The 22,127-nt window shown below is 43.7% G+C and overlaps 1 protein-coding gene across 1 annotated transcript in view; it reads left to right on the top strand.

The window, feature by feature from the left end:
- PRKCI (protein kinase C iota) overlaps nt 1-22,127 on the top strand; it is a 1,721,954-nt gene that overhangs the window by 1,239,251 nt on the left and 460,576 nt on the right. The window lies entirely within an intron of this gene.

The following is a 22,127-nucleotide window of genomic DNA, read 5'->3' as shown; positions in this document are numbered from 1 at the left end:
CATATTCCTCCCCACTGCTTGCCATGGAAGCAGGCTGTGCCTCATCAGTCCAGCTCTTCCCTGCCAGGGTCCTCCAGTGCTGACGCCGCTATTGAAACCCTGGTCACCTGGGTCATGGTCAGGACTCTATACTGTGCGTCACAGAGCCAGGCTCACAGTGTCTTTATTTACTGAGTATTACTTGTCACTGAAAACATAAAGAAGTTTGCATAAGGACATAGAACTAAGGTATAGTTCCTGCCTTCCTATATTTTAACATCTGTAATTTACATGCAGTACCAGCCCCTGGAACATTCCAGTTGGCTAGAATCCCCAAGCAACATTTTTGTCTGAAGTGAGAGCCTATTACCATAGCTTGACAGGATTAATATTTTTATTACAGGCAGTTCCTGTCCAGCATCATTATGAACCTCCTACCATAAAAATAATATAAACAAAAAAAAATAGATAAAATAATGTAGGGCAAAGGCCCACAAACTGGGACAGGTTTCAGTTATTTGGCTAATATACTTAGAAAGTTGCTGGAACAATAGGCTTTCTTTGACATGCATTTCCTTTTTTGTTTTGATGTATTTTTTGTTGAATTTCACAAATTCCAAGATAAAAAAATGTGTAAACCATAAACATCACTCTATGTACAAGGGTATCTGCATTATAACTTACACAAAAAGGAAAGAAAAATCAAATTACAGCTACAGTAATGGTCATAGACTATAAATTAATGCATATGAATTCAGTTTAAACCAACAATTATATTTAGATGTTAATTTGTTTGTTTCCAGTTTAAGAAAATATAATTCTTTTTGACAGACGGTGGTAATATGTTTACATCCTGTAAATGGAGGAGTAAATTAACATGCCCTCCTATTCTCATGTTGCAGTATTCATAACAGTAGGGAGTCTGCTGCCTGCAGCTCTGGACATCCAGCCAGTATACCAAAGTCTTTGGAGTAGGGGTACTTGCTACGTTGCTTTCCAAGGCCCTAAACTAATGGCTATAAAAGTGAAATCTCCACGTACCCCCTTCAGAACTTTTCTGCCACAGTGATCTATGGACCTCCGATTGCCAGCTCCGGAAATCAGTTTGTTTCAGCCATCTGATACAGATAAGTACCCCTTTGGGTTTTTTATTACCTTCTTTTACTTTTCAAATGTACATGTCAGGTAGGAAGGGGAAGTGTGTTTGTGGAAGACAAATTCCACATAAGGACACACACAAGTGCTTATTCTGTTTAGGTGACTGCCATGACCATCCATCTTGTGATATCTGCAAGTCTTTTTATCTAAAATGCTTCGCAGCTGTCTGGCTGCCTTAAAGCTTTATTTAGAAAATCAGAGGCTCTGGCATCTAGCACTAGGGATGGAGGGTGTGAGGTAGGTGCCTCTGACGAGCCGTCTCAGAAGAAGGCCAAGTAAGTTAGGTCTGATGCCCATGCTGCATCTCAGGAGTCCAGTGAGACTCTCGGGGCGGATGTTAGTCTAGGGTCTCATCGGACACCTGTTTCACAGCTAGAACCAGAAACCTTGGTCGAAGCTAGTTCGGCGGAAAGGTAGAGTATGTCCGCTGAGGTAGATCAGCCATCAGCCCATGTTGGTGAAGGGGAACCATGGCTCGGGACGTTGGCGGGCCTACTCTTCTCCATCTGTCTTCAGACATCGGCCTCTAAGTCAGCACATCCTTCTACATATCCTTCTACTCCTCTGAAGAGGAAACAGAAATTGAAACAAAGGGCGCACAAAGAAGCAGAATCAGCTCCTGGATGGGGAAGTTTTTTTCCAAAATCTTTTCAGGGCCTTCCAGGCCCTCCAGTCTCGGGTACCTCTTCCAGCCCCTACACCTGTACAGGCATTAGAGGAGTTTGAAGAGGAACTCTTATTTCTCTGATGAATCTCTTGCGTATTGCTCCCAGAAAGAATCCCACAAGGACTTCATTACCCCTGAGGAGGAGGATTCCATTAGTCCGGAATCTCCAGGAGAGGAATTCTCCTTTGGGGATACCATTTCCGAGATGAGAGAACATTTTAAATGGCAGGCCTCAGACGTCTCTGAAACCAAAAAGAAATGCTTTGAATTATTACAGATGGACCAGGCCTCTCCAGCTTGTAGTGCATTCCCTGCTTCCCTGCCTTTCATGATGCTTTTCTGGGGGCTTCCCAGACCTCTGACTCTCAACCCCCAGCCTCAAAGCATCCAGATAGATTGTATAAGGTTCCTCAGGATACACAGTTCCTATTCATGAACCCCCGTTCAGACCCTGCTGCCATAGCAGTGTCAACAGATAAATCATCCAGACAACTGCCCTCTACCTCTCTGTTCCCCACTGAAAGGACAGCAAATTTATGGATAGATTAGGGAAGACAGTGTATACTACTTAAACTCTAGCCATCAGAGCCCTAATCTGTCAAACTCACATGGCTAGGTTTGTTTTAGATACCCTGTCTAAAGCCTGTGCACTCATTCCAGATGTGCCAGACTCTCCGGCTAAGTCACAACTCTCTGTCCTGCTCTCTACCACCTCTCATGACCAGGCACTCCATAAAGTGAAGTTATGATGCGGTAGAGGCATCCTCCAAATCTGCAGCCTCAGGTTCTGTCCTGAGAAGATATTCTTGGGTAAAGTTACAGTCCCTTCTTGTGGATGTCCAAACCAAATTGCACCACTTGATAAGGCCCTTTTTGGTGCAGCTTCTGCAGAGCTTCTTAAATCCCTACAGGATAAGGTCAAGGAGCTACAAAATCTAAAGCATTTGCTAGTCTCTCCTATTCCTAGGTATCATAGGAATTACCCTCAAAGGACCACCTTTGTTAGGAGGCAGTCATCTCATTCCAACACCCAACAGGGTAAGGGATGGAGGCAACCTAGAAAACATTGCACTCCTAAACAAGCTTCTGCCTGCACTCCAATTCCATTTCGGAGGCAACCTGACCAGGACAGAACTCCTCCACTGTGACTCAAACTCATTATCCAGCTCCACTCCCTTATCCCTCTGGCTCACCCTTTCCCTGCCCTCCTGGCAGAAAATTAGCTCAGAAGCTTGGGTCCTTTCCATCATCCAGACATGATACTTTGACATGGTCACACTTCCTCCCTTTCAGACGGATACCCCAACCGTCTACAAATCAGCTTCCTCTCTTCCCCCAATTGTGGAACAGCTTAAAGCACAGGGCACCATAGAAAGACTACTTCCAGAACAGACAAACAAGGGGTTTTACTCCAGGATGTTTTTGGTTCCAAGAAAGGATGGCCCTTGGAGGCCAGTCCTGGATTTGTCTGTACTCAGTCTGTTCCTCATGATGCCTACCTTTAAAATGCTCACCTTGCATCATCTCCTACCCTTCATCCCTCACCAAGCCTTCATGGTATCCCTGGATCTGTAGGATGCTTACCTCCATATTTCTATTCACCCCAACTACAGGAAGTTTCTACACTTTTCCATGGGTTCCTTGCATTTTCATTTTTCTGCATTGCCATTTGGGTTTTCCACAGCCCCCAGTGTATCTAGCTCCAGTCATCGCCCACTGCAGAGTGCAGGGCATTCAAATATATCCATTCTTAGACGACCTTTTGGTACTTCACCAGGATTGCCATACCCTCCACCACCACCTAAAGCATGGTGTCCAGTACCCTAGCAAACCTAGGGTTCACCATGAACCAGGAAAAATCTCACCTGACACCCACCCACAGCCTAGTTTTTTTGGGATGCAGGATAAAAACAGATCAGCTGGCAGTCTTCATTCCCTGCCAGAAGGTGGAAGCCATCACACATTACCTTCAATCACTCCTCTCTCTCCAAATCTTATCAGCCAGGGAATTTCTAAGGGTCCTAGGCCGCATGGCATCCTTGATCCCCGTGCTCCCCTTAGTGAGGCTGCATGTGAGAAAATGTCAGTGGGTGCTGAGGAGTCGGTGGAACCAATATTTTCACCCTGTGGATACTCCGCTACCTCTCCTCCCATGCCTGAAAAAAGAAGTGCAATGGTGGATTGCAGCCATATGGCTCAACCATGGTATATCTTTGCAGACTGCCACACCCTCACAGCAAGTTTTCACCGATGCTTCAGACCTGGGTTAGGGAGCAGTCCTGCAAAACCACAACAAACCAAAGTTCAGGGAGAGTGGTCCACCCTCAGATAAAGGGACCACATCAATAGAGAGATGAGGGCCCTTCTCTTAGCCTTGGAAACTTTCCATCCAATCCTACTACCAGGCACCTTAAAAGTTGTCACAGACAATATGAATGTGGTACATCAACAAGCAGGGAAGGACAAGATCCTACCACCTCTGCAGCCTGGCAATTCAGATTTGGTCCCTGGCAGCAGAATTGCTCATTCACCTGCAAGCAGTGTACATTCCTTCAGCAGAAAATGTGATGGCAGACGCTCTCAACAGACCCTCTGCACCGTCGCACGAATGGATGGTTCACAGGGAGGTGTTTTTGGATGTCATTCACAAGTGGGGCATTCCTCACTTAGATCTGTTTGCCTCCTCCCAGAACAGGCAGATGCCCCTGTTTTGCACAAGGGATCCACATCCACAGGCATGGAGGGTGGAGCCCCTTCTCCTTTTCTTGGGCAGGGATGTATTTTTATGCCTTTCCCCCTTCACTCTGATTCAGAGTCGTCCTGTAGATTCAGAGGGACAAACCAAAACTCCTGCTGGTAACTCCCTTTTGGCCAAGACAGCATTGGTTTCCCCTTCTTCATCTACTAGCCAAGGGCAATTACCACAGGTTACCCCACTGATTCGACTTACATAAGACAAGGGGTCATTCATACACCCTCAGGTGCTCAACCTCAGACTCGCTCTATGGGTGATAGAGTTCTGATCCCCTTCAGACACCTATTTTCAGAGGGCGTACTCAAGTGTCCTGCAGGAGGCCAGGAAACCTAGTACTAGGAGGAATTATGTGGCAAAATGGAAAAGATTCTCCAGGTGTCTTATTCCTGTACCTATGGTCCTTTCTTACTCGTGTGAACTTCTACATTCAGGGCTGACTTGCTCTTCTGTGAAGGGACACTTGTCAGCCATTTCCACCTGTCTCTCCTTGTTTCCTCCCTTGGCATCCAGACTAGAGGTAAAACTATTCATAAAAGGAGTCCTCCACATCAGACCACCTAGAAAACCAATACTGCCTTCATGGGACCTTAATTTTGTCCTTGAAAAGCTCAGCACTACCTCCTTTTGAACCAGCTCACTCAACATCTCTGAAACTATGTACTTGGAAAACAGTACTGCTGGTAGCCCTCAAAACCACCAGGAGGGCCTCAGGAATCCAGGCCTTGATGGCTAACCTCCCTTACCTCATCTTCCACAAGGACAGGGTCTCCCTCAGGACTAACCCCTAGTTCATGCCCAAAGTGGTTAATGAACTGTCCTTAACTCATTAACCCCGAGTACCTTCTCAGTGCACCTTTGTGCTTACACCTGAGCGCTCTCTGAGACGCATGAAAAGGTATGCTGTTCCACCAGAGTCCTTTCCAGAAGCGCCGTTAGCGTCTCTGTTACAAATTAAGTTGAAAAAGTACCTGAACTTTGTCAGGTACCTTCTCAACTTAATTTTCAGTGTGGATTGATCTCATGTTTATATTTAAAATTTACGAGAAAATCGGCTTGCCATGCACTGTGTATCTGCTAACAGCAAGCCAATTATGTATGCTTTCCAGGAAGCAAGTGGTGACAGCCAATCAGATTGTTGCAATCCAAGCCACCATTTGCCTAACAACTCCACCCCCTACATTTCTTCTGTCATTGCTAGATTCTGGACCAGGGTTTGCAGAAAGAAGGGGAAAAAAGGGCTTGTAGCAACACAACCAACAGCAAGCCAGAATTGGAGTCTGTAGTTTTCAGCTGTGAACTTTCCTGCAGAACAAAAAGCTGAGTGGAAATAACAACGGGAAATCTAAATGGGTTTTAGGGCATCAGCGCCTGGATTGCGTGTATTTAGGTTACTGAAGCCTAGGATTGGTCCTGTCATTTTTTTTCTCTTTGGTTGAAGGTGTCTTACCAAGGCAAAAAAAATCCCACGCATCACGGTGAGTAGTGACTCGCAAGGGAGGAGGCTCTTTGTCCTTCAGCTGTGCTGATGTAGGGTAGGGAGGGGACGGGTATACGATAATGGGTGCCCTATGCATTTATTTGATGGTGTGGCAAGCATAGTCCACTGTGAAGCAACAGTCAGCTGTTTCACAGTAGCAGGTTAGTGACGGTGGGGCCCAATCGACCAGACAGTCCGATTGGGTTGAGTAGCAGGCTTTTGTGATCAAAGCTCTTCACAATGGCTGTGCACTGATTGAGAGGTCACACCTCCCTGAAGCTCACCGAATCCTGACTTTGTTCTGCAGATTCTGTACTAGCTTTTCAGAACTGTTTTCTCTTGAGCAAATGCTGCCTTTTTGATGAATTGCTCCGTTAAACAGAGATCAGTGTTTGGCGTGTGGTATCAATATTGTTTGCAGTGGTGCAGTTGGGAGGTGACTTCAGGGATCAGTGAGACTCTCTAATCTTAGAGCCATGTACAAAACATCAGCTGTAAAACAGTTATTACTGGGCTTGTACCGGGTCTGATGTGGGCTACACCCCCACCATGATCAATACACAATGATCGGGGAGTCTAATGAATTGGTGATGTACGTGTTGGGAGAAACAACAGAAACCTAAAATGGAGAGTTGTTAAAAATATGATAAAATGCTGCTCTTTTTGTAATGTGCATATCATTTGTTTTAATTTGCTAGATGAGATTTTGCTTGGCTCACTTTTTAAAGGCTTATTAAGTAGTGGTAATGTGGGTTGGCCATTGACTAGTGTCTTATAGTTCGTACTAAGTAAACTACAAAGTACATTCAGGCACTGTTGTGATTCTCCTGAAATATTTCTGTCTTTTGGTTGGCAGTAAGGGTGTATCATCTGGTGACTTCAGCTGGATGGGAGTGCCGTTTTGTCTTTAATTTTTTTTTTTTCTAATATAGAAACTTGCACCAGCATACTGTTCCATATGCTGGTGGATGTTACAGCTATTTGATATTTCAACTAAAGGAAAACATTTTAGTACATTTTGGTAAGGTTGCTGCCATCCGAGCTCCATAATTATTTGACAGGGGCACTTGATTGCCGTACCACACACCCCCACACACACAAAAGTACGGAGCTTCCTTGATGATTTTTATGGGTTATTTTTATATAAGATGCTCTTAACCATTATTATTTTTATTGTACTTAATGAGGACTGTCTTCATTACTGTCTCTTGCCTCATCAGTCTTTTTCACTATGACTCTACTGTTTAAAGTCCGTTTCAATCTAAGACCTTAGTTTGTACACCCCTTAAGCTGTTGGTCACACAGTCTCCGTCAGGTAGTCACTGTTCCATTTATTGAAGATATATTATTGTTCAGTCTTTCAGGTTATCAAATGTTCAACTCCTGCCCTTTGTTCACTTTTTCTTAATGTTTGTTTACCAATGAAATGCACTGACCACAACAAATGGTTTCAGGTTCAGCATAGTTGAATACAGCCACGGTGAAGCAGAAAGCTAAAATCCATTGAAACAAGAACTTGAAAAGTAACAGGGCTGCATTCAATATTTATGGTAAATGTTCTTTCTGTAAATGTATGTCAGAGAGGAGGAGGAGGAGATGAAGGAAATGGAGCACAGTGGGGATTAAAGGGGTAGGTGATGTGTCCTACTACATTTGGCTTGTTTTGAGATTTTTAAATTGATGTCTAAATTTGGAATAGGTCTAACCATGCCTCTATAACAGAATGCTGCAAAACCAGAAGTTCGCAGAAAAAAAAAAAAAAGGTCTCCAAGGTCAACATTTAGTTGTTGGCATATTAATAAAAATAGACAAGAACTTAACATCAAGTAATTTAAAACTGTATTTAGTAAAATTGTCTTTGTACCATTCTTTGAAAACAGTTTTATTGGCATTTGCATGTTTTGTTTTCTTTCTTTAATGGTTATTAATTATTTTGATTTTAAGTAAGTGATCTTACCATCTGACTGTTCAGAGAGGAGACAAATGTCTGCTTGAGAAACTCTCCACAGATCAAATTTTTGAAGACTGCCAATCTAGTTTTCATTTATGAGGGTCTGCCTGTGTCCTGCTCAGTTTGTCTGCATACAGTTTTGCTCCGAAAGAATGTAGGAAGCCTGTAGAATGAGACTGTGCTACGAAGCTTTATCCCATGCTAACATGGCTACTCTGCAAAAGGATTATGGCCTGGTTTCCCCTTATTTGTTGATGTACCACATGACTGTGGCATTATCTGTAACACCTTAAAGCCTACATGGAGTTTACTGAATCTGCATGAATGTTTTTTTTTCAGGGTGGCTTATGGGGGGGTGCTGTCCATACCCCTGCTTATTAAATATAACAACCCCAAAGACTGTACAGTACTGGGGAAATTATAAATTTCCCAACACCTGTATCATATTGATCTCCTACAAAAGTCAACAGCTATCCTGTTAACCAAATTAAACAGCCAGGAAACTAAACTAAAATACCAGTCGGCCATCTTATCACATTTCTTGCTATCTAGATCTATCTATATACGTGTGTGTGTGTGTGTGTGTGTGTGTGTGTGTGTATATATATATATATATATGTGTGTGTGTGTGTGTATCTATATATGTGTATCGATCTATAGCTAGATAGATATATAGAGATAGAGCTATGGGAGCCCTGGGTTTACTTCCCTCTCTTTAAAGTGGAGGGACTGGGATTTCTTTAGATGTAGCATTTCTAACGGAGCTGGGTCAGACATTGCTTTATAAGTCAAGCAGAAATTTCCTGTCAGTAGATGATATGAGACCGAGAATAGCTGGAGTTTTTTGAGTCTGCCCATGTAGGACATATATTTAAGGCCTAGGATCACAGGGAACTGACCTTCAGACATGCCAGGAGGGCTGGTCATTATTACTAAGAACTGGAGCTGTTTCTTTATATAGTCCCTTTACAGGAAAAATGTCACTCAAGGTGTCTGAGTCTGTACAGAGCACTGCCAAATACTTGAGGGGAAACTAATACATAGACCCTGAAAATTTAAGGATGAAGTATTTAGGCAGATATCCTGAAGTTAGAAAGAAATCAAGCAGTACTTACTGAAAACTAAATTAGCTTGTCAAGAATGATGAAAATAGTGGAGTCGCATGAATGGCTACTGCCTGGCTACTACTAATGCTGGTCTCACCACAGCTTCACTCTGTTGGGATACAATACTCTTTGCTTCTTCTCTCACCAGAAGCAAAATGTTAGCACCAATCCCAAGAAGAGAAGCAGGTCACGGCCTGTTTGGTGATCCACAGTTTTGTCCCAGATGATGCAAGAGTCTGCAGATTGCCCTCCCTCTCTCATCAGGAAAAGACAGAAGCACTAATCCCAAGATGACTACCAAGACACAGAATGTGGGCTCTCCAATAACTGGTGGTCTTGCAATAGATGCTTAAAGGTAAGATGCTGAGTAACATTTCATTTTCAGATTGTAAAAGAACTGTCTCTGTGCTGTGCACAGGTACAGATAACCATTTGATTATGAACTGTGTTATGAAAATTATGATATTTTTCTTAGTTTGGCAAATAACTGTGGTAAGGAGCTGGTGAACATGCTGAGTAAGAGCAACTGTTTGAGGAGAGTGCTACCAAGTACAAGAGAATGTCAGTAACCATCCTGCAATATCTTTTTCTGCTTTTGTCAGTCATGTGTAGAATTTAGATGACAGGAAGGGCTAAGTAATACAAAATGTGTTATAAAACTTTTACAGTACTACTCCTGGCTTTTCCAGACAGATGGTAATGACTCAGTCTTACAGAATACTTTTATCATGAATGTAATGAATGTTTGCTCAAAAGGTTATGTGGAGCAATTATCACCTTTGTAAGAGCATGCAGAATCTTGCAGTCAAGACATGCAGGTGATTATCCCATTATTTGTGCAGTTACAGTATAACACTGAGTCATTAGCACTTGTCAGGTAAAATTATCGGCAGCTGTCACTGTTATTCACATTAGTAAATGTCATCCCATTACAAGCACAGGTGTGGGACACTACATATGTTTTTGAGTGCTACATATATTTTTCATATTTAGTTGTAAAAGTCTGGAACTTGTCTTGAAGACAGTTTTAGTACTTACAAGATGGAAACAGAACTTTGTATGGTGTACACATATCACAGTTTGGTTACAATTATGGTTATGAGAGTTATGATATTTGTTTCATATTTTTCTAAATAACTTTGCCAGGGAACATGTCATCAGGGTAAGTAATGCCTCGTTTTGAAGGCAGTATTAGTAGTTACAGGATGGAAAAATAACTGCCTGTATGCTGGACAAATGTACAGATATCACATTTTGTTTAGGACTTCAATTATGAGAATTATGATATTTTTTCATATTTTGGTAAATAACTTTGTCAGGGAATATGTCAACATGGTAAGTAATACTTTGTTTTGAAGACAGTATTATTACTTACAAGATGTAAAAGTAACTGTGTCTGTATGTTCACATACAAAGATATCACAGTTTTAGGATTTGGGTTATGAGAATTACAATATTTGTTCATATTTTGATATATAACTTTGTCAGGGAACATGTCAACATAAGTGATGCCTCATTTTGAAGAGTGTTAGTCATTGCAACATGATAAAAGAACTGTGTATGTTGTGCACATGTACAAATATTAGTTTGTTTAGGACTAAGGTTATGAAAATCATTATTTATTTTCATATTTTGGTAGATAACTTTGCAAGGGAGCATGTCAATGTGCTAAGTAATACCTCATTTTGAAGACAGTATTAGTTACAACAGGGTAAAAGAACTGTGTCTGTTTGCTGTACACGTACAGATATCAAAGTTTGTTTAGGACGTAAATTATGGAAATCATGATTTATTTTCATATTTTGGTAAATAACTTTGCAAGGGAGCATGTCAGTGTCCCAAGTAATACCTAATTTTGAAGACAGTGTTACTCCTTACAACATGGTCAAAGCACTGTGTCTGTATGCTGTACACATGCACTGATATAGGATTATGAAAATTATATATTTGCAATATTTCTCATTATTATGCCCATGTCTTTGCAAGGGAGCATGCTGACGACCCAAATGATGCATCGTTTTGAAGCTGACATTGAGGCACACAGCTTATACACTGATACGTAGTGTCTGTCTTTTACAGGTAAGATATTATGTTTTGTTTCTCAGTTATGAGAAATATAATATTAATCATATTTCTGAGAATATCTCCGTAACAGAGCATCATACAGTAATGGTTAAGGTGTCATTTTAAAGCTGACATTCACACAAATAAAGCCAATTACAAATCGTATAGGTCTATGTGGCACATTCACCAAGATATTCTGATTTGTTTTGCCAAAAAAGTAAAAAATATGCACAATATCAGCATTCCTTGGCAAATATTTAATAATGACACGCACCATCAACATTTACACTTTTGGAAAGGTCAGTGTCTGCTGAACAACTTTCGTATTTACATTTTTAGTCTATCTCTTATGGTTAAAGAGATGTTCTTCATCTCACATTGCTGCAGTCCTTACACTTGGGTAGTCCGCTGTCCTCGGTCGGCCCGAATATCAACGTATAAGGCTGACGTCGGTCAAGGCGCATTTGACTGACATCAGGACATCAGGGTACAAATGCGCATGACCGACGTCATATCCCCAGTCTTTTTTGCCGCATGGTCCGATGCAGAAGCAGCATTGCAAGTGCCGGTTGGCGTTCTGAAATTTTTCGATTTCGGAGTTTCAGACCGAGTCAAAGTTGGCTAAGTACCCGTTAGAATATTTTAGTTTTTTTCCTGCCTCAGTGGTTTACCGGATGTCAGAAAAAGTGAATAATTGTATTTCTTGTGGGAAACAGATACCGCATAGAGACTATCATACTTTGTGTATTCCTTGTTTAGGGCCTGAGCACGACGTTGTTGGGTGTCGCTCTTGTGCTAGATTCAATAAGCGCACTATAAAGAGAAGGTTAGATTGTGCCAGGTTAGTCTTCGAAGCGGTGCAATTATAAAATGCCGCCGGATGCTCCGGCGCCGCTTCTTCGAAGAAGCGCAAGGACAAAGCAGTTAGGCCTAGGCTAGAAGAACCGTCCGTACCGGATGCCGGTTCTTTAGAGGTGTCGGTGGAGCCGGTGGTTCCACCGGAGGTTTCTTTGGGATCCCAGGGAGAGACTTTGTTATTGCAGGATGTGGCCTCTCAGGAGGCAGGTCAGGCTGAAGGGGCTTCTCAGGTTACTATACTCCCCTCCCTTCCTAGGGTGGTTAGGCCCTCTCCTTCTGTTTCCAAGGCTTCTCCCAGAGGCAGGCCAGGTTTAGCTTCAGTTGGTGTCACCCCTAGTTCTTCAGGAACTGTGCCCAAGAAGCATATGCTTAAAATGGCAGAAGATTTGATTACTTTGATTAGGGGTTCTTTGCCCCCTCCTGATAAGAGACCTAGGGTGGAGCCTGAGCTAGGGAGTTTTGAGCAGGCTTCGGATGTTTCAGAGTCTTCGGCTGAAGACTTGCAGGAGTATTCTCCTTATTCTGATTCTGATGTGGATGATTCTACTCCTTCTGCTTCTCCTCCTGAGGATTTTTCTTTTTCAGAAACTCTTCATTCCATGAGGGAGCATTTCATGTGGGAAGGTCAGGACTTCTCTGATTCCAGGAAAAGGCTTAGGGAATTTTTGTTTTTCCCCCAGCATAGGCCTTTGGCTATACCTCCTGTTTTGGATGTGGTGGAGGATGTTTTTACAGAGGCTTCTCTTAATCCTGATTCTTTGCCTCCTGCTCCTGTTAAGCCGGATAGGTATTACAGGGTGCCTGAAGCTCATAAGTATCTTTTTAAGAGTCCTAGGGCAGACCCAGAAACTGTTAGTCAGGGGCCTAAAGGTGTTAAGGCTTCTGTTGTCAAGAATCCAGTTCCTACAGATAAAGAGGCCAGGGCTTTGGATAGATGGGGAAAGAAAGTTTATACTTCTTCCACTCTAGCTATGAGGGCTTTGAATTGCCAGTTTCACATGTTGAAATACCAAAACTATCTCCTTTCACAATTGAAGTCTAAGGTTGATGCTCTGGCGGAAGGTATTGATTGTAAAGAGTTACAAGATTTAGTTCATGTTTCTGAACAGGTGGGTAAGCATTCTTTGCAATGTGGTTTTGATGCTGTACAGGCCTCGTCTAGGGTGGCTGCCACTGGGTCAGTTCTTCGCAGGCACGCCTGGCTGAGGGATCAGAATTTATCTGACCATGTTAAAACAAGGATTTTAGATGCTCCTTTACAATCTGATGTGTTGTTTGGTTCTCCTGTTGAGGCAGTTTTAAAGAAAATGGAGGACAAGGCTAAGTCTATGCAGACTGTTAAAGATTTTTTGCAGGTTCAGCCTCCAAAGTTTAGTAGAAATTGGCCTACTAAGGGGTGGACGTATCCTTCTTATGATTCCCAGTCTAGGGGTAGATGTAGACGTGGTAGGGGCAGAGCTCAGGGCTCTTTCAGGCCTAGGACAGGGAGTTCTCCTGCACAGTCTTCGGGTGAGGGCAGGGGTCAGTCCTTTCGTAAACAGACCCAATGACCTACCTTTTCAGCTGCCAGAGCCTTCTGGCCTGGCAGCACCTTTGGGAGGAAGGTTGGCGCTTTTCAAAGAAAATTGGAGTTTAATTACCCAAGACAGATGGGTATTGGATATCATACACCACGGTTGCAGGTTTTATTTCCATACCTTGCCTCCTTTCAAAGGCATGCCAGACGTTCCTCCTCAACAAAGAATAGAGGCTCACAAGCAAATTTCTCTGTTACTCCAAATAGGGGCCATTCAGCCGGTCCCTATGCCAGAAGTGGGCCTAGGATTTTATTCTCGCCTGTTCCTAGTACCAAAGAAAGGGAACACGTGGAGACCAATTTTGGACTTATCTATCCTCAACACTTATCTGGACATTCCCAAGTTCAAAATGTTGACGTTACAGCAGCTTTTACCTCTGCTGGGCAAAGATCATTGGATTGTAACTTTGGATCTCAAGGAGGCTTATCTTCATGTTCCTATCAGACTGAGTTGCAGGAAGTATCTGTGTTTTCGAGCTGGGACTTCTCATTATCAGTTCTCTGCATTGCCCTTTGGCTTATCTACTGCGCCTAGAGTGTTCACGAAAGTTCTGGCTCCGGTGATCGCTTTCCTCAGGTTAAAAGGAATACAGATCTATCCTTATTTGGACGATTGCCTGATTCTGGCTCAAGGAAGGGACGAGCTTCTTCATCATTTGGATTATGTGATAGCAGTGCTAAGATGCCTGGGGTATTCTGTGAACGAAATAAAGTCCAGTCTAGTACCCTCTCACGACATGTGCTTTCTGGGTGTGAGACTGAATACAGCATCCCAGATGGCCTTTTTGACCCCGGACAAACAAAAGAATCTTTCCCTTTACTTTCATCAGTTGTCTCATCAGTCCAGGCTGACTGCAAGGACAGTCCTTCAGGCCTTGGGGTTCATGGCATCTTGTATTCTGGTGCTTCCCAATGCCAAACTGCATATGAGGAAGCTACAATGGTATCTCAAAAATGTATGGACACAGCACTGCCAGGATTTGGACACTGTCATTCAAATAATACCTTGCATTCAAAAGGAATTGTTGTGGTGGGCTCAGGAATGTCACCTAAACAAGGGACTCTCTGTGACCCGGCCAGAGGCGAGTCAGATTCTAACGACAGATGCCTCAGACAAAGCTTGGGGAGCTCATCTGAATGGAAAGTGGATACAAGACAAGTGGCCTGCCAGACTACAACATCTACATATCAACTTGAAAGAGATGTTAGCAGTCCAGTTTGCATTAATAGCTTTCAAGGATTTACTTCTTCCAGGGCAGGTGTTGATTCTAACAGACAACACAACTGTCATGTGGTACATCAACAAGCAAGGCGGAACACATTCTTATCCTCTATGCAGGCAAGCAATGATTTTGTGGGAGACTGCTCTCAGTTTACAGCTAAATCTTCAGGCAAGGTTTCTGCCGGAGCACAGAACTCCTTAGCAGATGTGTTGAGCAGACAAATTATGGATCCCCACGAGTGGAAATTGGATCCTCATGTATTTCAGAAATTGACAGTGTCATGGGGAACTCCAGACATAGATCTGTTCGCTTCTCCACTAAACCACCAGCTGCCAAAGTTTTGCACAAAAAGGTTTCATCCCACAGCTTGGAAAGTGGATGCTCTTTCTTTCAATTGGAGCAATCTTCATGTGTATGCCTTTCCGCCTCTGCCTCTCCTTCCAAAGGTACTACTAAAGGCCAGACAAGACAAGCCAAGGATGATTTTGATAGCTCCAGATTGGCCTCGACAGCATTGGTACCCATTACTGAGAAGCCTGGTACGGAAGCCTCCATGGCCTTTGCCTTCGATTCCACACCTGTTGTCTCAGGAGGACAGTCATTTGCTCAATGTCAAGCTTCACTCTCTGCACCTAACAGCCTGGCATATTCTGTTTTGAACCATAGTGGACCTCCTCTTCCACAGCAAGTTTTGAATGTTATTTTGGAAGCTAGAAGGCCTAGTACAAGGAAAGTGTACGCAGATAAATGGAAGAGATTTTTATTTTGGAGTGCAGCAAAGGATTTTGATGTTTGAGCCTAATTTAAGTGTGGCTCTTCAATATCTTACTGAGTTACTGGACAAAGGTTTGTCCTTCTCTTCTATTAAGGTTCCTGCTGCAGCAATTTCGGCTCACTATGATTGTGACCCACCATTGTTTTCTCATCCTTTGTTCAAGCAATTTCTTAGAGGGGCAAAGAATATAAGACCCCCACGAAGAGCTCCTACTCCTGCTTGGGATCTCAATTTTGTGTTGGAGAAACTCACTCTACAACCTTTTGAGCCTGCAGCTACTACTGAATTAAAGTTTTATCATGGAAGACTGCTTTTTTGTTGGCTATTACCTCTGCAAGAAGGGTTTCTGAGTTGCAGGCCCTTATGGCGGTTAAGCCTTTCTTAATTTTCCATAAGGATAGGGTATCTTTACGTACTAATCCTTCCTTTATGCCTAAAGTGGTTTCTAGTGTGGCTTTAAACCAAACTATTCATTTGCCTACTTTTTATGCAAATCCCCAAAATAAAGGGGAAAAGATTTTGCACACTTTAGATGTACACAAGCAGTTGCGATATTATTTGGACAGAACTAAAGGGTTCAGGCAGTCTCAGCAGTTATTTGTTTCGTTTGCTTTGAGTTCTCAGGGCAAGCCTGTGTCAAAACAAACTATTTCTAAGTGGATTGGGTTTTGCATTGCTTTCTGTTATTCCCATCATGGCAAGGAGATTCCAGCTGGGATTAGGCCTCATTCCACTAGGGCTACTGCCACTGACAGCTTTTTGAGGGGGGTGGCAACTAAGGATATTTTGGAGGCAGCTACTTGGAGTTCAGTGCATACTTTCTCTAGGCATTATCACCTACCACTTTACTCTACATCCAGGGCTGGTTTTGCCACTGCTGTTTTGCAGGGCATTTTGGCAGCTCCTGCTTCCTTATAGTTTGGCCATCCTCCCTTACCTCTGCTTTGGGATTCTACCCAAGTGTAAGGACTGCAGCAATGTGAGATGAAGAACATAGTACAGTTTTGTACCTACCATAAATGTAGATGTTCGAGGATCCACATTGCTGCAGTCCAATTTACTCTCCCTCCTTCCCCTCTGTAGTTAGAGGCGGTTGTGTGGGTTGGGTTGTCAATAGGGTGTATATTGTATATATTGTACATATTTTTAGTGCTAGGATGGTTGGTTGTTTGTTTGCTGTCTTTTGGTTTTGACCTTTATTTTTAGGGTCTTCTGACATCTGGGGCAAGAAAAGACTGAGGATATGACGTCGGTCATGCGCATTTGTACCCTGACGTCCTGATGTCAGTCAAATGCGCCTTGACCGACGTCAGCCTTATACTTTGATATTCGGGCCGACCGAGGACAGCGGACTACCCAAGTGTAAGGACTGCAGCAATGTGGATCCTCGAACATCTACATTTATGGTAGGTACAAAACTGTACTTTCTGAATATTTGTTTTCTGTATGGTATTACAAATGGATTATCTGAAAATGAGCTCAGGCTGCACTGTTGTTCCTATGGTGGAAGTAAGCAGGCAGCATTTTCTGAGCTGCTTTGGAGTGAATGAGTTAAATCAAGCCATTAAACCTCCCTGTCTTTTTCCCTCAACCTCAGAATCCATCTAAAAAAAACCCTACATTCCTTGGATGTTCATAGGCAGCTTGGGTATTACCTGGGCAAGACCAAATTCATTAGAAAGTCTGACCAGCTGTTTGATGTTCGTGTTACCCTGCTGCAGTCATCACACTTGGGTTATCCTGTCATCAGGCGGTCCCGCAGTCGGCCTGAATTCCAAAGTCTTGGTCCGGCGTCGGTTGCTGTCGCTTCTTCCCTGACGTCAGAGCGCCAGGGGTATATAAGAGGCATCCGATGCCATTTTCTTCAGTTTTTCTTGCCGTGCGGTGCCCGAAGCAGAAGCAGTTTGCAAGTGCCGGTAGCCCGACACCTGAGGTTTTCTTATCGAATTTCAGTCCGAAGTCTTCAAAGCTAAGTACCCCATTGGGGAACCTTTTCTTGCCTCAGTCCGATGTCAGAAAAAGTTAACAATTGCATTTCTTGTGGGAAGCAAATACCTCATAAGGACTTTCATTCTTATTGTATACCTTGCCTAGGCCCAGACCACAACGTCACTGGTTATCGGTTTTGTGTTAGGTTCAATAAGCGAACTATAAAGCGACGCTTTGATTTCGCACGACACTACTTCGGTAGGAAATTTAATTACACTATGCCGTAGGAGCAACCGACTACCGGCGTGCATAAAAAATGCAAAGATAAAGGCAGGCAGCCTAGATCCAAGCCAGACTCCGAGGCCTCGGCTGGGCTGGTCGCCGGTTCTCCGGTTTTCAGTGAGGTGCCTACACAGCCCTTGGCGACCGCAGAATTGCAACCCCAGACCGCTTTGGATTCTCAAGCAGAGAGTTCTAGGCCGACGCAGCCATTTTCTTTAGGCCCTACCAACAACATTGCAGAAGGAGAAGCCGGTGCTGTGGAAACACCTTCGGTTACAGAAGGTGTCTTCAGACCGACTACTCTCACCATAAAATCTTATGCTAAGCTTAAGACTCCTCTAAAACCAAAAAAAGACTGCACATCAGTCTCCAGTTCAAGGCCCCATGCCTAAGAAACAGATGCTTAAAATGTCTGAAGATTTGATTTCTTTAATCAGGGGTTCCCAACCCCTCCCCAGACAAAAGGCCTAGACAAGAAGAGGATTATGCCTCCTCTGATCAAGTGTCGATTTCCTCAGGCTCCTCTGAGGAACAGGATTACTCCTTTCCCCCTTATGAAGATTCTGATGCTGAAGATTCCATTCCCTCAGCTTCTCCCCCTGAAGACTATTCCTTTGGGGAAACCTTACATACCATGAGGGAACATTTCCACTGGGAAGGTCAGGACTACTCCGACTCAAAGAAAAGGCTCCGAGAGTTTCTTTTACTCCCCCAGCACTGACCACTTGCTATCCCTCCAGTTTTAGACATTGTGGATGATGTTTACTTAGAATCTAGTCTAAATCCAGATTCTCTGCCTCCTGCTCCAGCTAAACCAGACAGATATTATAGAGTGCCTGACTCACACAAATTCCTTTACAAAAGCCCTGCTGCTGACCCAGTGACAATCTCCCAGGCACCTTCTTGCAAGTACCCAAATTCAAGTCGCTAACACTACAGCAGCTTCTTCCCATGTTGGGCAAAAAAGCTTGGCTAGTAACGTTGGACCTCGAGGAGGCATATCTGCATGTCCCTATCAGACAAAATTGCAGAAGACACCTCCGTTTCATTGCAGGTTCAACCCATTACCAATTCTCTGCACTGCCCTTTGGCTTATCTACTGCGCCCAGGATCTTCACAAAATGCCTGGCACAAGTAATTGCATACTGCAGACAAAAAGGAATTCAGATATACCCATACCTGGACGACTGCCTCATCCAAGCAGAAAGCAAGGACATTCTCTTACAACATCTGGCTTTTGTAAAACACCTTCTAAGTTGCCTAGGGTACACAGTAAACAAAAAGAAATCAAAACTAGTGCCCTCACAAAATATGACATTCCTGGGTGCCAGCTTGAATACAATGACCCAGATGGCTTATCTGACGCCAGACAAACAACTACAACTAACTCAATACTTGAAAATAATGGCAACAAAGACCTAACTCCCTGCAAGAAAAATTCTGCAGGCCTTGGGCTTAATGGCATCTTGCATACTACTAATACCATTTGCAAAACTGCATATGAGGAAATTATAATGGTACCTGAAAAGCGTATGGACTCAACACAGCCACAGCTTGGAAACAATGATACCTCTCATTCCCTGCCTTCAACAGGAGTTTCTATGGTGGTCACAGGCATGTCACCTTAACAAGGGTCAGCCTTTCGCCTTACCCCCAGCCAGGCAAACTATGACAACAGATGCATCGGACTATGCCTGGGGAGCACACATGGCAGGACAAGTGCGTTCAAGGCATATGGACTGCAGATCAAAGAAATCTGCACATAAATCAAAAATAAATGCTAGCTGTACAGAATGTTCTGACAGCCTTCAAGGACCTCTTACATCCAGGACAGCTTATAATAAGGACAGACAACACCACAGTAATGTGGTACATAAGCAAGGGGGTAAACACTCCTACCCTCTATGCAGGCAAGCAATGACCTCGTGGAACACAGCACTGGCTTACCAAGTTCAATTACAAGCTCAGTTCCTGCCAGGAAAAAAGAACACATTGGCAGACGACCTAAGCAGGAACATCATGGATCCCCACGAGTGGAAACTGGATCCACAAGTATTTGCAATGATAACTCAAAAATGGGGGCGCCCAGACGTAGACCTGTTTGCCAACCCCCAAAACTATCAGCTATCAAAATTTTGCACCAGGACATTTCACCATCAAGCTTGGAAAGTGGACGCACTCTCATTCAGTTGGAAAATACTGACAGTATATGCCTTTCGTCCCTTGCCCCTTCTCACAAAGGTGCTGCTGAAAGTCAGGATGGAGAGACCCCGAATGATACTCATTGCCCCAGACTGGCCACGCCAGCACTGGTAACCACTACTAAAGAACATGGCCCACGGCCCACCGTGGATGTTACCACAAATTCCTCATCTGCTCACACAGCAAGACAAGTCAGATTCTACACAGCCAGCTCAAAACCTTAAATTTGGCTGCATGGCAAATCACCTAAGCAACCAACCAGCTCCTCTTTTACAAGCTGTTATGGATGTCATTCAGGAGGCCCAGCACCAGGAAAGCCTACTCAGACAAATGGAAAAGATTTTGCGCCTGGAACCAAGCTAAAGGCCAAAATACCCTTGAGCCGGACATACCTCCGATTCTACAATATTTAACTGAGGTGTTACACAAAGGACTTTCTTTTTCATCTATTAAAATCCATGCCTCAGCTATTTCAGCTCACTACAACACGGATCCTCCCTTATTTTCACATCCACTTCTAAGGCAGTACCTCAGAGGGGCCAAAAACATTAGGCCTCCCAGGACAGCACCAACACCAACTTGGGACCTCAATTTTGTTCTGGAAAAACTTACGCTGCCACCTTTTGAGCCAGCTTTCTCAGCTGATTTAAAGTTTATATCATGGAAGACTGCCCTGCTGCTAGCATTTACTTCAGCCAGAAGAGTCTCAGAGCTACAGGCACTAATGGCAGTAGAGCCTTTCCTCATTTTTCATCAAGACAGAGTTTCTCCACGAACTAACCCCTCCTTTTTGTCAAAGGTGGTATCCAGTGTGGCTCTAAATCAAACCATCCATTTACCCATCTTCTTCCCAAATCCACAGAACAAAGGGGAAAGACTCCTGCACTCCTTGGACATTCACAGGCAACAACGTTACTACTTGGATAAAACTAAGGTTTTCAGAAAATCTGACCAGCTTTTTTGTATCCTATGCTACAGCATCACAAGGAAAGGCTATCTCAAAACAGACCATTTCCAAACGGATAGGACATTGCATACGTTTTTGCTACACCCATCATGGAAAACCAGTTCCTGCTAGCATAAGGCCCCACTCCACCAGGGCAGCAGCTACATCTACAGCCTTCCTCAGGGGGGTGCCAACCAAGGATATTCTGGAAGCTGCAACTTGGAGTTCAGTGCACTCCTTCACCAAACGCTATCACTTGCCACTTTACTCTAAGTCTAGAGATGGCTTCGCCACTGCAGTTTTGCAGGGCCTTCTAGCCTCCTCTAACCCTGTTTGACTCCACCTCCCATCCTTAGCTTTGGGATTCAACCCAAGTGTGATGACTGCAGTAGGGTAACACGATGAACATAGTACAGTTTTGTACCTACCATAAATGTAGATGTTAGAGTGTATACCCTGCTGCAGTCCAGGTTACCCTCCCTCCATCCCCTCTGACCTAACTGAAACCTTTCAATACCTTAAAATCTGATACAGCCTTTGTGGTGTATTTGCTTATAGCTGGAGGGATGTTTTGTTTGTGCTAAACTTTTTTTATTGGTACTATCTACTGACCACCTTTTGGGGGGGCACCTGACATCTGGGGCAAGAAAAACTGAAGAAAATGGCATTGGATGCCTCTTATATACCCTGGCGCACTGACGTCAGGGAAGAAGCGACAGCAACCGATGCCGGACCAAGACTTTGGAATTCAGGCCGACTGCAGGACCGCCTGATGACAGGATAACCCAAGTGTGATGACTGCAGCAGGGTATACACTCGAACATCTACATTTATGGTAGGTACAAAACTGTACTTTTCCTTTCTCCCAAGGGCCCTGGGGAAGGCAGTTTCAAAACAGACTATATCTTCTTGGATTTCTAAAGCTACCTCTGTCTGTTATTCCTTTCATGGAAAGATTTTATCTGCCAATATGAGAGTGCATTCTACTAGGTTAGCTGCTGTTCAGCTGCCTTTTTTTTGGGGGGGGGGGACTATGCTTCCATACTGGAAGTGGCCACCTGGTCCTCAGTCCATACCTTTACCAAGCACTACAAGCTAGACTTGATCTCCAGAGCCAGATCTAAGTTTGCTAGATCTATTCTACAGGGTCTCATAGACCAGGCCCCTCTACCTTCCTCT

This window comes from Protopterus annectens, chromosome 4.part1 (assembly GCF_019279795.1).
Source record: "Protopterus annectens isolate FY-2018-M chromosome 4.part1, PAN1.0, whole genome shotgun sequence".
Taxonomy (NCBI): domain Eukaryota; kingdom Metazoa; phylum Chordata; order Ceratodontiformes; family Protopteridae; genus Protopterus; species Protopterus annectens.
Note: the sequence above shows the minus strand (reverse complement) of the source record. Positions and strands in the feature narration are given on the sequence as shown.